The sequence below is a fragment of the Manis javanica genome, chromosome 9 (genome assembly GCF_040802235.1).
Source record: "Manis javanica isolate MJ-LG chromosome 9, MJ_LKY, whole genome shotgun sequence".
Classification (NCBI taxonomy): Eukaryota; Metazoa; Chordata; class Mammalia; order Pholidota; family Manidae; genus Manis; species Manis javanica.
In genome coordinates, this window is record NC_133164.1 from 125,143,400 (window position 1) to 125,157,625 (window position 14,226).

A 14,226-nucleotide genomic window follows, 5' to 3' on the forward strand; every position below is an offset into this window, starting at 1 on the left:
GTAGAACCATTGAATTATTCTAGTAGTTAAAATGCCGCTGTGATTCACAGGAGTAATCTAAACGTGGAAGTAGAGACCACATTTGTTTTCTACAAAACGTTACTTGTCATTGTAAAAATAAGTCAGCATAACCCAAAAGGGCTATTTGTTACCATGGTTGCAAAGTGGATATGGCCATACTCTTGATGTGTCAGTAACAGTGGCCCCCAAACTGTCAAAGAAGATGTTGGGTAGCTGGGGATTTCCTTTCCTGAGGCTGCACGTGGAGCTGGTGCAGAGAGGCCAGGGCTAGAGGGCAGTTTGCTGTCCATGTGGTCGAATCCGCCTTTGGCTGTGTAACATCGGGGTTTCCGCTGGCATTTGGCTTGATGGTTCCTTGTTGGGGTGGCTGTCCTAGCTGCCTCAGGTCGGAGCAGAGTCCCTGTCCTCTGCCTGCTCCGAATCCCCGCCCATCCCCTTACCCCAACTGTGACAATCAAAAACGTCACTGCCAAGTGTCCCAAGGGCCAGAATCTGTGCTGACGTGAGCCCCTGTGGTGAGGAGTTGTGGCTTCGCATTGCATTTCAGTAGTGGCCTCGCTCTGGGTGCCAGCTTTTCACATGAGGCCAGTTACTGGTTACCTTTGCCTTTGGTCATTGCTCTGCTGCCCATGTGGCCAGCGGCTTCCAGAATGTAGCTCTGCCTTAAATCATTCACTTGGGAGGCGGCCAGTCTACACTGGCCTTAGGAATGGAGGAACCGGACAAGCTGTCTGACGGCAGCCTCAACCCAAGGCTGTCAGTGTTTTCTTAAAAAGCTGCAGGCAGGTGAGGTAGACAGACGTGAGGTGGGACCAACAGGAGGGCCGAGGGGCTCCCCCGGCACTAATGGATGGCAGGCCTCCCCAGGCTGGAAGTGCAGAACCCAGTGTGACCCCATGGCCATGGGGACCACGTGCATCCAGTTCTGTCACATAGGCTACAGGGGAAAAATCTGGATGGCAAATGTTGCCGTGTCCAAGGCGTGCAGGGTCGGGCAGGCACGACCGCTCGCAGAAGCAGAGAGCCTCACTCAGGGACCGCAGTGCAGAGCCGCTCTGGCGTAGGAGCTGAGGTGGCCGGGAGCCTGTGCGCCAGCCTGGCCGGGATGTGTCAGTGCAGGCGGAACGCTCCCCGTGCCAGCCTGCCACCTGCCCGCTCTTCCACCTTGACAGTGAGATAAAACAGCGGCCACTAGTCAAGAGGCCAGGTCTGTCCCCAAAGCCCATGGGGCCAGAAGACCCTGGTCTACATACGACCGGATAACCAAACGGTGCATAGCCATTGTGTCAGCGTGTGTACAGGTATTCCTGGGCACAGATGTTTTTCTGGTCTTTTCCAGGAACCCTCGGGAAGGGCCGTTGCTCATACAAGACCTGCACCCTGGCCTCTCCGCACCTTATTGTTTCCTGCAAACTAAAGCCAGTTCAGTCCGCCAGTCTTTGTGGTTATTTGTTCACTATAGTTTTTAAATAAGACCTGGAAATTCCAGTCTGTGCTGTACATGGTACTCTACCGACCTTGCTTCCAAAGACAACCGCCCAGGCCAGCCTGCAGTAGGTGAGTCCCCAGGCTCCCCGCACGTCCAGGGGAGCATGGCGGTGGGGGGCAGCCTCCTGTTAGCAGTTCAGTAGCCCCTTTCTGTGTTGGCCATGGTGCAGTTCCAGATTTCTGAAGAGTTCATGAAACAAAGCAACAAATAACCCTAAATTAGGAGAAAGGAACACAGACCCAAAGCTCTGACTGTTTTTACATTCGTTTTAAGCAGGCCTTCCTAGTAAATGATGAATATTTATCAGCATCCACTACTGCTAGAAAGTAGGCTGAATAGCAGTAGTAACAGCGCCTTGCTCTGTGGTAACCGTGCTCTGCACCATGGAAGGGTGAGATGCTTTAGCCTTTAGTCCTCACAGCGGTCCTCCCAGGCGAGTGATTTTTACCCCATTTTATGTATGAGGAAACAGGCATGGAGAGGTTGGATGAGTGGGCCACCATGGGAAGGGCAGGTAATACCTGGGGGTCCTGGCTTCACATTCTCTGTTGATGTGGTACCCCACACAGCCCTAGTTTGGAGGTAGGCATTTCCTCAGCATTTTACAGATGAAATGGGTTCAGGGATATGGTGACCAGATGTCCCAGTTTCCTCAGAGACTTGAGTGATTTCTCTGGACTTCCAGTGCTGCAAGTGGGGACCTCCAGGCAAGTGGGGATAAGTCACCCTCCATCCTAGGATGGCATGTTGCTTAGCCATGATGCAGAGCTATCTCTAGTACTGTCCTCATCTGCAGTCCCTGGACTTGAATGTAGTTCTCAGGTACCAAGATACATGGGGCATTCTGAGTCTAAGCAGTCTCCCGATGGTTCCATCAACAACTCCCGCCTACTCTGTGCCATGTGCCTGCTGAGCGTTTTACGTAAGGAACTCAGTGAAAGGAGGGGTTCTTGGCTGAGGGACAGCAATTAAAGAGATGCACAGTTTTCCTGTTTAGATTCTTTGTGATGTATCCCCACATTACTCAGTAGTCCCTGCCGAACCTTCATCAACTAAGGAATAAAAATTCCATCCAGGAGGTACTGCCAGAAAATATTTTTTTACTTTAAAAAAACCGTAGCTGTTAAAAGTACAATGAGATATCACCTCACACCAGTCAGGATGGCCAACATCCAAAAGACAGACAACAAATGCTGGCGAGGATGTGGAGAAAGTGGAACCTTCCTACACTGCTGGTGGGAATGCAAATTAGTTCAACCATTGTGGAAAGCAATGTGGATGTTCCTCAAAAAACTAAAAAATAGAAATACCATTTGACCCAGGAATTCCACTCCTAGGAATTTACCCTAATAATACAGGATCCTAGATTCAAAAAGACATATGCCCCCCTATGTTTATCACAGCACTAATTACAATAGCCAAGAAATGGAAGCAACCTAAGTGTCCATCAGTACATGAATGGATAAAGAAGACGTTGTACATATACACAGTGGAATATTATTCAGCCATGAGAAGAAAACAAATCCTACCATTTGCAACAACATGGATGGAGCTAGAGGGTATTATGTGCAGTGAAATAAGCCAGGTGGGAAAATACAAGTACCAAATGATTTCACTCATCTGTGAAGTATAACAACAAAGCAAAAATTAAGGAACAAAACACCAGTAGACTCACAGAACCCAAGAATGGACTAACAGTTAACAAAGGGAAAGGGAGTGGGGAGGGTGGGTGGGAAGGGAGAGAAGAGGATTAAGGGGCATTATGATTAGCACACAGGGGGTGCATGGGGAAGGAAGTATAGCACAGAGAAGCTTACTATGCTGATGGACAGTGACTGTAATGGGGTATATGTTGGGGACTTGATAATAGGGGGAATGTAGTAACCACAATGTTGCTCATGTGAAATCTAAGCTTGAATATCAATGATACCTTAATAATAATAATAATAATAATAATAATAATAATAAACCCTAAGCTGAATTTAATTCTTTTACTGGTTAGTGTAATTTTAATGTTCAGCAGCCATACAGGCATATTTAGTTTGAACACACTAAGACTGTGTGGTCATACTTTCAAATACAAATTCAGAATTAGTTGTCATAAATAAATACACATTTTCAGATATTAGTTTCTTACAGTTTACAATCCATGACATAAAACTAATGTTAAATAATTTACCATTTACCTAAAAGTAAGCCAGAGAAACCTGAATAAGTAATAGCAATGAATGCTAATAAGGCTTTAACAGTTCAGTAGTTTTTCTATAGATAAAACTTGAGAAAATAATACTGTTAGTTGAATTGTAAAATCTATAAAAGCAATTTGAATTTTATCACAATTTGCAGAGAAACTGACTCATTCTGCTTCTCATCCCTACAAAGTAGCTTTCAGAAATGGAAGACTGAAGATGTGGAAAATCCTGTCTTGCCTACGAAATACTAATGCTGAAAAAGACCAGCATTGCACATGCATACACAGGATGTGAGACTTGGACTGCATCCCAGGAATGCTGGAAAGATTTAGGCTTAAGGGCTTGTTACACGGAATGTGTCTTTAGTCCTAAAAAGGGATCCATCCAAGGGGATGTTCTCGGGGAACATGACTTCTGCAAACAATGGGAAATTAGTGAGATGATTTTAGGAAAGTTATGCATTTGCAGGGAAGGTAATTTTTGGTTATTTTATTTTTAACTGAACTATAGTTAATATACAATATTGGTTTCAGGTGTACAACATACAGATTAAAAATTATGTGTATTTGTATTTCCAACTGTCATCACACAAAGATGTCACAATTTATGAGGTATGCTCTCCATGCTGTACTTTCATCCCATATATTTTACAATTGGAACTTTGTAAATTGGAACTTGATTCCCTTTACCTATTTCACCCATTGCCTCACCCCATTCCCGTCTGACAACCACCAGTCTGCTCTATATTTGATTCTTTTTTGGATTTTTTTTATTAAGGTATCATTGATATACACTCTTATGAAGGTTTCACAAGAAAATGTGGTTATTACATTCACCCTTTTTTATCGAGTCCCCTCCCATACCCCATTGCAGTCACTGTCCATCAGTGTATTAAGACATCACAGAGGCCCTATTTGTCTTTTCAGAGCTACACTGTCTTCCCTGTGACCCCACACACACCATGTGCACCAATCATGATACTCCACAATCCCCTTCTCCCTCCCTCCCCACCCACCCTCCCCTTTGGTAAGCACTAGTCCCTTCTTGGAGTCTGTGAGTCTGCTGCTATTTTGTTCCTTTAGTTTTGCTTGATTGCTATACCCCACAAATGAGGAAAATCATTTGGTATTTGTCTTTCTCTGCCTGACTTCACTGAGCATAATACCCTCTAGCTCCATCCATGTTGCAAATTGTAGGATTTCTTTCTTATGGCTGCATAGTATTCCGTTGTGTATCTGTAACACATCTTTATCCATTCATCTACTGATGAACACTTAGGTTGCTTCCATTTCTTGGCTATTGTAAATAGTGCTGCTATAAACATAGGGGTGCATATGTCTTTTTGAATCTGAGTTTTCTTTGGGTAAATTCCTAGGAGTGGAATTCCCGGGTCAAATGGTATTTCTATTTTTAGGTTTTTGAGGAGCCTCCGTACTGCTTTCCACAATGGTTGAACTAGTTTACATTCCCACCAGCAGTGTAGGAGGGTTCCCCTTTCTCCACATCCTCGCCAGCATTTGTTGTTCCTAGTCTTTTCTATGTTGGCCATCCTAACTGGTGTGAGGTGATATCTCATTGTGGTTTTAAGTTGCATTTCCCTGATAATTAGCAATGTGGAGCATCTTTTCATGTGCCTGTTGGCTATCTGAATTTCTTCTTTGGATAATTGTCTATTCATATCCTCTGCCCATTTTTTAATAGGGTTATTTGCTTTTTTGGGTGTTGAGACATGTGAGTTCTTTGTGTATTTTGGATGTTAACCCCTTGTTGGAGATGTCATTTACAAATAGATTCTCCCATACTGTGGGATGCCTTTTTTTTTTCCTGCTGATGGTGCTCTTTGCTGTACAGAAGCTTTTAAGTGTGATGTAATCCCATTTGTTCCTTTTTTATTTTGTTTCCCTTGCACGAGGAGACGTGTTCAGGAAAAATTGCTCATGTTTATATTCAAGAGATTTTTGCCTATGTTTTCTTCTAAGAGTTTTATGGTTTCATGACTTACATTCTGGTCTTTGATCCATTTCGAGTTTACTTTTGTGTGTGGGTTTAGACAATGGTCCAGTTCATTCTCTTGCATGCAGCTGTCCAGTTTTGCCAACACCAGCTGTTGAAGAGGCTGTCATTTCCCCATTGTATATCCATGACTCCTTTATTGTATATTAATTGACCATCTATACTTGGGTTTATGTGTGGGCTTGCTAGTCTGTTCCATTGGTCTATGGGTCTGTTCTTGTGCCAGTACCAAATTGTCTTGATTACTGTGGCTTTGTAGTAGAGCTTGAAGTCGGGGAGCATAATCCCCCTCACTTTATTCTTCCTTCTCAGGATTGCTTTGGCTTTTCCGGGTCTTTTGTGGTTCCAAATGAATTTTAGAACTATTTGCTCTAGTTCATTAAGAATGCTATTGGTATTTTGATAGGGATTGCACTGAGTCTGTAGAATGCTTTAGGCAGGATGGCCATTTGGGCAATATTAATTCTTCCTATTCATGAGCACGGGATGTTTCCCTTTATTGGTATCTTCTTTAATTTCTCTCATGAGTGTTACATCACAATATTTTATAAGTAGTTCAGTACAGAGATAATACTGCATACCTTTCTTCCTAAAGCAGTAAAGTACCTTTGGGCCAAACCTCCCTGGTATGTTCATTTGTCTGCATGCCTAAGCCTCCATCAATTTAGATGAAAGAAGACTTAAATAAGATTTAAGATTATGGGACACTTTTCTCATGGTCGTTTGTACTCACTCAAGTCTGTTTGAATCTTTAGGATGTGTCACACACCTCCCATATGCTGAGCTCTCTATCCGCCTTGTTTCAGTGGTTTCGGGGTATGAGGTACACTTTGATTTTCAAGATGTGCAGTCACTACAAATCTAAAAATCTAAAAATAAGGGTGAGGCTAGAATAGGTTACTCTGACAACATAAATTTGAAAAAGTGTGGTCTTCATTCTTGTATTACATTTATAGGTTTCTAGGATCTGTCATATCAGTCATTTGTGCTGGACTCAAGCCATCATCCCTGCAGGCTCTGGGGTTTTACATGACAGCACGTGTACTGGTGCTGTGTCCTCTGCTTCAAGCCTGGCCCCCTCATTCTCACATTTTCAGTAATCCCACATGTGAGTTGATGTTACATTGCTATAAACTGACAGTGTGAACTGCCCTAGAGATTTAAATTCTAACTTGATTACTTGCCAGGTGCTAATTACAAAATCATGACCTGAAATGAAAAGAGTAAATAGATGAAGTAGCTCTTATTTTTCTGTTGCAAATTCATCTTGCATCTGAATATTTTGATAGTTTAGTTAACAATCCAAATATCTTGGTACTAAGTATTACACTAAGACTACATCTCAGTGTTTAAATCACAGCAATGGTTGAGATGTAAACCAAACACCGTAACTAACATCCACACCAACTCCTAAGACTCTAGTGGAAAGTGCTTCAAGACTCCTGTCTAAAGCTTTGGTCTTCAATGTTCAAAAGGAACATTAATTCAGGATTAGCTAAATTTTCATTTAACTTATGAATATAATTTTGTAAAAGTTCTTAATAACTGTTAAGAATAGCATTGGTTGTTAACTTGAGTAGCAGAAGTGCTCTCACGTGGAATGCTTATTATTGTCTTGCCAGTGGGTTTCAGCCCTGGCAAGTTCGCTATGGATTCGGGGTGACCAAAGGAATCGACAGCAAAATGCTCTTGGGGTGAAAGGGTTTATTACCCGGCTTGTTCTCCAGGCGGTGGGTCGAGCACCAGCGTCTCTGCCTTGGCCCAGAGCGCCGGGCCGACTCTCTCTCTAGCGCAGTAGTACTTCCCGCCTACAGGTGTGGAAGCGGCAGCGCAGTTGATACAAGTTGTTTAGTAGAAGCAACCATTGATTCAGTTTTAACTTCTTTTTCTTTTTTTCCATTAATGCCATTTGCAAAACCTGACAGTTGAGGGTGGAACAGGGCCAAGGAGCTTCTCCACGAGTATGAATTTCAAAGTACGCACACTGACGACGTACGCATGCCGACGGTCACTTTTAGCTGCCCGCTTCCCCCTCCCGCGGCCGTTCATGCACCGTTCATCCCTGACACTGCTCTGGCGGGGGGCGCCGTGTCTGGTGCCTCCGTGCGGCGGGCCCGAGCCGGGACCCGGCACCTGCCCCCGTCGGCTGGGGAAGAAACGTGTTCCCTAGGCTTCTCCGCCCGCTTCCTGCCCTCGGTGGGGGCCGGCGCCTCGAGGAGGCAGGCTCTCTCCAGGGGCGAGCCTTGAGAGCCGCCGTGAGAGACAGGTGTGGCGCCTCGACGCTGCGGTGGAGGCCGGTGTCCCAGGGCACGTTTTGTGTTGTGTGGCCCCCGGGGCTCCCGCCGCCGGAGGAAGGAACAGCCAGCGTGTCTCCCAAGCCGGGGCGGGCAGGACACCCCGGGCCCCGGGCGCCAGGACAGCCGCGGCCGGCGTGACGCGCGCACGAGCCCGGCCTCCGGAGGCCGCGGCCCCGCCCCGCGCCGCCCCTCACGGCCCGTCCGCGGAGCGCACGGCGGGCGCAGCACCGCCCCGGCCTCGGAGGCCCCGCCCTGCGGCTCGGGCCGCTTCCTGCCGGGAGGCCCCTGGCGCTCCGGGGTGGCGGCCGGAGGGAGTCGGGCCGTGCGGGAGGCGGCGCCGCTGCCGCGCGTGGCGACGGCTGCTCTGCCGAGGTAGGTGGCGGCCCCGGGCGCCGTGGGGTCTGTTCCTAGAACGCTCCGCGCTCCCCCTCAGCAAGGAAACGGCTCATGCGGGTTGTCGCTTGTCCCTCGGGCCTGGCTGCCCTCGGCGTCCCCCCGGAACACTCCAAACCTGCTCGAATCAGCGAAGTCATTTATGTTCAGCGCGACCACAGGAAGTCGGGAAGTGAACGGCATCAGGCTGCGGTCAGAAGACGGTGTCTCGCGGCCGTTAGCCGGCCCCGAGCGACCCGCCGCCCCGGCCTCCCCAGGAGCTTTCATCCCCGGGCTGGTGTCCCGTCCCGCCCCCCCGCCCCCGAGGCCGCCCGCGCCCACCCTCCTTCCGCGCCCCTGACCCCGCGGCCTCCGGGGACCTCACGGCGGTGGAAGCCCGTGACCTCCGTGACGGGCCCGCTCCGCTCGGCATCGCGCCTCAGGGCCCGCGCTGTCGGCAGGAGGCAGAGTCCCCTTCCTTTTTAAGGCTGAATAATACCCCATTTCGTGCGCCGCTGTATCCCATCCGTTTGTCCGTCCGTGGCTGTTGGGGCTCATGCCGCCGCCAGCGCGGGTGCGCAGGCATTGGACCCACGTGGTTTTTGTTAATATTCCGAGCGCCTGAGGCCCAGCGCGGCTCAGCTGTGTAGCGGCCGCGACACGGGTGAGTGATGCGCAGTAAAGCCCCGGCACACCTGTGTTGTAAGACTAGGAGTGATTTTGTTTTTTTTCTGTATTTTACAGTCTTTATAAAATTGATGTGTATTTATTTAGTTCTCAAAAAATGTAAGTGGTGTGTCATCTGACAGTGTTGCTAGTTGGAAAAAGTGATTAAGTCTAACTGACCCCTTGAATCACGCACGTGGAGTTGCTGTTGTCATTTTCGAAAGAAGGCGCTGCTAAGTGAAAAACGTTCCAAGCAAAGACAGCAGGTCATCTGGTTGGAGGTTGATGACCACCAGCAGCAAAGTTCTAGGGTAAACAATTATATGCCTGAGTGACATTTGAAATGAGTACAAGGAGCTAACAAAAACCATGACCTGCGAGTCCCTTCCCCCCATCCACCTCATGAAAAGATTTGTGAAACTTGTTTTCCTCCTTCATTACTTACCTAACTAAGCAAAAAAGGCTGCAGGTGTAGACTCCACAGTAAGTCCCAGTTGCTCCGGAGGAGAGGCTGCCCGGAGCCCACCTCTGTGCCCAGTGGCCCCAGGTGGAGTCTACACTGGCACAGGCTATGGGCCAGAAGAATCAGTTGTTTTCTTTCCAGATACAGTTAATAAATTGTTGAAGGAAATGAAACCTGAGCATCACATCTAAAAGTTTGAAAGAGGCTGCCCACCAGCCTCAGTCCACCCTGAGCTGCCTGCAGGGATGGGATTCCAGCTGTAATTTCTCCTGTCTCGTTCCTGAAATGTTACCATCACGGATTGATCTCCATGTATCTGCTGGGTCCTCTTAATGTGCAAGTCCCTGTCTAGCTCTGAGGGTGAAACGCCAACGACACGGAGGCCGGGCCCTCAGCACTCCCAACCCTAAGCCGTAACCCTGTGGTTTGTCTGCTGTACTGCAGGAGCCAGAAGGAAGACTGAACTCCGGAGATTAGATAAGGCCTCGTGTGGAGGGGTCGGTGTGGAGGGAGCCTGATGAGGTCTGCTGCGGGCCAAGCAGCAGTGAGTGGTGCCTGCGAAAGGCCCAGCCCATCTGAGGAGCCCTGGGAAGTGTAGGGGCAAAGAACTTGCCTTCAGACATGCGATCACAGTCTGAAAAGCTGAGGCTCTTGCTGTGATTTTGATAAGTAAATAAAGTTGGTGACATCAATATAGCAGAATGTACTATGCACAGTGCATCCCTCTTCCCCTCTCCTTCCCTCTTAGCCCTAAATTGGGGCAGAACACAGCAATATAGGTGGGGGAGGAGGATCTGTAGTGCCTCCGCAGAACGCAGAAGGGTTCAGCAGTAGGGGGAAGCAGGAAGTCAGGATGGCAAGTGGGTGAGGAAGGTGCCTGCATGTGGAAAAGCCCAGCTGTGTGGGAGGGTGTGGAGAGAGGTATAGCTCAAGTGTGTAGCAGGGGACCAAATGTGAGTGTGGAGGAGGTTGCAGTGGTTTGACACAGGGTATCAAACCTGGATTTGGGGAGGAAGACACCTGCATCGGGAAGGCCTGGGAGCTGACTCTTTCCTGTGCATGTATGTGTACATGTATGTTATTACTGCACACATATGTATATAACCCCATTTCTGTGCCTGGGAGGCCTGAGAGCATTGGCACCCCAGGGCAGTGAACACACCTAGAGCTCAGTTCTTGGATTCTAAATATCAGCCTCCACAGAGGGGAACCAGAGCTCCTTGAAGAAAGGGCTGATTTCACGTCTGAGGCAGGAAAAGTATAAAATGAATGAAAAGTGTCTTGAACCAGAAAGCAGGAAAGTGCTTCAAGAATGGTGGGCGGATGGACAAAAGATGCATGGGCCAGCTTGGAGGGACTCCCACTAGCCAGACCTGGGACATTTGACATAAAAAAAAAATGATAGTAATGAATCATAACTCATGGAATAAAATAGGAATGCATGAGTTTATACTGATAAAAATAAAATACTTGAAAATTTGATGAGGAATGCAATATTTCCATAGTCTCAAAATACCTACCTTCAAAATACTTAATAATTAAAAAGGGGAAAATAATAACTGTATGGTGGGGAAGCCTGGCAGACTGTCCTTCCCCAAGTATATATTCTTGTCTCTTTTGTCATAAATTAACTGACCATGTATGTGTGGGTTTATTTCAGGGCCTTTTATTCTGCTGGTCTGTGTGTTTGTTCTGTCAATAACACACTGTTCCGACTACTACAGCTTCGTGATAGAGTCTGGAATCAGGGAGCATGAGGTCTCCAGCTCTGTCGTTCTTTCTGGAGATTGCTTTGGCTATTTGGGGTTCACTGTGGAACCATACACATTTTAGGATTGTTTGTTCTGTTTATATTAAAAATGCCACTGAATTTTGATAGGGATTACACTGAATCTGCAAATTGCTTTGGGTAGCATGGACATTTTAACAGTATTCTTGCAATCCGTGAGCATGGTATATCTTTCCATTTCTTTGTGTCTTTTTCAGTTTCTTTCATCAGTGTCTTACAGTTTTCAGTGTATAGGTCTTTTGCCTTGGGTAAATCTATTCCTAGGTATTTTAGTATTTTTGACGCAATTGTAAATGGGAATTTTCTCTTAATTTCTCTTTCTGATAGTTTGTCATTAAGGTATAGAAACACAAGATTTTTTTATTTTTTTATCTTGCAACTTTACTGAATTCATTTATTGTGTGTGTGGGTGTGTGTGTGTGTAGTCTATAGGATTTTCTACATTTTCTATCATGTCATCTACAAATAGTGACAAATTTACTTTTTCTTTCCACCTTGGATGACTTTGATCTTTTTCTTGCCTAATTGCTCTGGTTAGTACTTCTGATACTATATTGAATAAACTTGGTGAGTGCAGGCATACTTGTTTTGTTCCTGATCTTAGAATAAAAGCTTTGAGCTTTTTCACTGTTGAGTATGATTTTAGCTGTGAGCCTGTCATATGTGCCTTTATTATGCCGAGGTATGTTCCCTCTGTACCCACTTTTTTGAGAGTTTTTATGATAAACGGATGTCGAATTTTTAAGTTCTTTTTTTCTGCATCTATTAAGATGCCCATATGATTTTTATTCTTTGTTTTGTTGATGTGGTATGTCATGATGTTTGAACTATTCTTGCACCCCAGGGATGAGTCCCACTTAATTGTGGTGTATGATCCTTTTAATATGTTTCTAAATGTGGTTTGCTAATATTTTATTGAGGATTTTTGCATCTACGGGATGGGACATTGGCTTGTAATATTCTTGTTCTGTCTTTGGTTTTGTTACTGGGGTAATGCTAACCTGATGAAATGAGTTTGGAAGGGTTCCTCCTCCTTTATTTTTTGAAAGAGTTTGACAAGGATGGGTATTAATTCTTCTTTGAATGTTTCATAGAATTTACCAGTGAAACTGTGTGGTCTTTGACTTTTGTTGTTAGGTGGTTTTCGATTATTGATTCAAGTCCGTACTAGTAATTGGTCTGTTCAGATTTTCTATTTCTTCCTGCTTCAGTTTTAGAAGGTTGTATATTTCTAGGAATTTATCCATTTCTCCTAGGTTGTCCAGTTTGTTGGCATATAACTGTTCATAGTCTGTTATGATCCTGTGTATGTTGTGGTATCAGTTGTAACATCTCTGCTTTCATTTTGGTTTTATTTGAGCCATCTCTTTTTTTCTTGGTGAGTCTAGCTAAAGGTTTGTCAAGTTTATCTTTTCAAACAACCAGCTCTTAGTTTCACTGATATTTTCTATTGTCTTTTTAGTCTGTGTTTCATTTCCACTCTGATCTTTGTTATTTCTTCCCTTCTATTGACTTTCAGTTTCATTTGTTCTTTTTCAGTTCCTTGAGGTGTAAAGTTAGATTATTTGTAGGCGATTTTCTTTTTTTTGAGATAGGCATTTATTGCCATGAACTTCCCTCTTAGAATTGCTTTTGCAGCATCTCAAAAATGTTGGTATATTTGCATTTTCATTGTATCAAGGTATTTTTAAAAAAATTTCTCCTTTTATTTCTTTACTGACCCATTTGCTGTTGAGTACCACACTTTAAATGTCCACATATTTTTGAATTTTCCAGCTTTTTGTAATTTATTTCTAGTTTCATACCATTGTTGTTGGAAAAGATGTTTGATATGATTTCAATCTTCTTAAATGTTTTAAAGACTTGTTTTGTGGTCTAACACATGATCTATCCTTTAGAATGTTCCATGTGCTCTTGAGAAAAGTGTGTATTCTGTTGCTTTTGGATGGAATGTTCTGTGTATATCTGTTAAGTGGTCTCACATGTTGTTTAGGACGAATGATTCTTTGTTGATTTTCTGTCTCATCTATCCATTGGTGTAAGTGGGGTATTAAGTCCCATACTACTATTGCATTGCCATTTGTTTCTCCTTTTAGATGTATTAATGCTTGCTATATATGTTTAGGAGTCCCTGTGTTGGGGGCATAAGTATTTACAAACATTATATCCTTTTCTTGGATTGACCCCTTCATCATTATATAATGCCCTGTTTCATTTTTCAGTTTAAAAAGAAAGTCTGTTTTGTCTGATAAAAGTATACCTAACCCAGCTTTCTTTTGGTTTCCATTTGCATTGAGTATCTTTTTCTGGCCCTTCACTCTCAGTCTGTATCCTTACATCTGAAGTGAGTCTTCTATAGGCTGAAGATCCAGGATGAGCGAATCGGCCTCTTTCACAGAGAACAGGGTGTGTCTGTCTTTGTCATGCCCTGGGGTGGCCAAGGACTGTCTGTTACAGTCCCATGGGCCCCAGAACACAAGCCCCCTGGCCACCAGAGCCAGGCATTCCAGGGGCACCATTAGGCAGCAGCCACAAAGAACAGGGCACCAGGCCTGGGTAAGAGCTCCCCTCTGAGATGATGGTGCTCTGGGGTGCGGCGGAGGGAAGGTGGCACTGGCCTTCACTTACAGTCAGCCTGTAGATGTGTGTTTAGTTGGGTGCCTGCCCCACAGCTGCAGCTGACAGGGTAAGCCTGAGCTCCTGGGTCTGCTGCCCCCTACTGTGCCCTGGGCATGGTAGCTGCCTGAGAACTGTCCCTGTTGGTTGCTGTCCTGTAGGACCCCAAGTATAAGCCTTCCTGGCCTCCAGAGCTGGGGGGACAAGGGGGCATCCCCTGGCCCACAGCCACAAAAATGGGGGCACCAGATGTAAAATTCAGGACTTGGACTTGTGTAGAAGCTTCCCTCAGAGACATGCTAGTGGCG

At 45.7% G+C, this 14,226-nt stretch overlaps 1 long non-coding RNA gene across 5 annotated transcripts in view; it reads left to right on the forward strand.

Annotated features, from left to right (window-relative positions):
- Window positions 1–7,385: 7,385 nt before the first annotated feature.
- Window positions 7,386–14,226, forward strand: part of LOC118970417 (uncharacterized) — a 70,755-nt gene continuing 63,914 nt past the window's right edge. The window contains exon 1 of one of the 5 annotated variants that reach the window (XR_012121292.1): window positions 7,386–8,384. This is a non-coding gene — a long non-coding RNA (uncharacterized lncRNA). The remainder of the gene's footprint in view (window positions 8,385–14,226) is intronic. The other 4 variants (XR_012121295.1, XR_012121294.1, XR_012121293.1 and 1 more) reach the window with 4 other exon arrangements.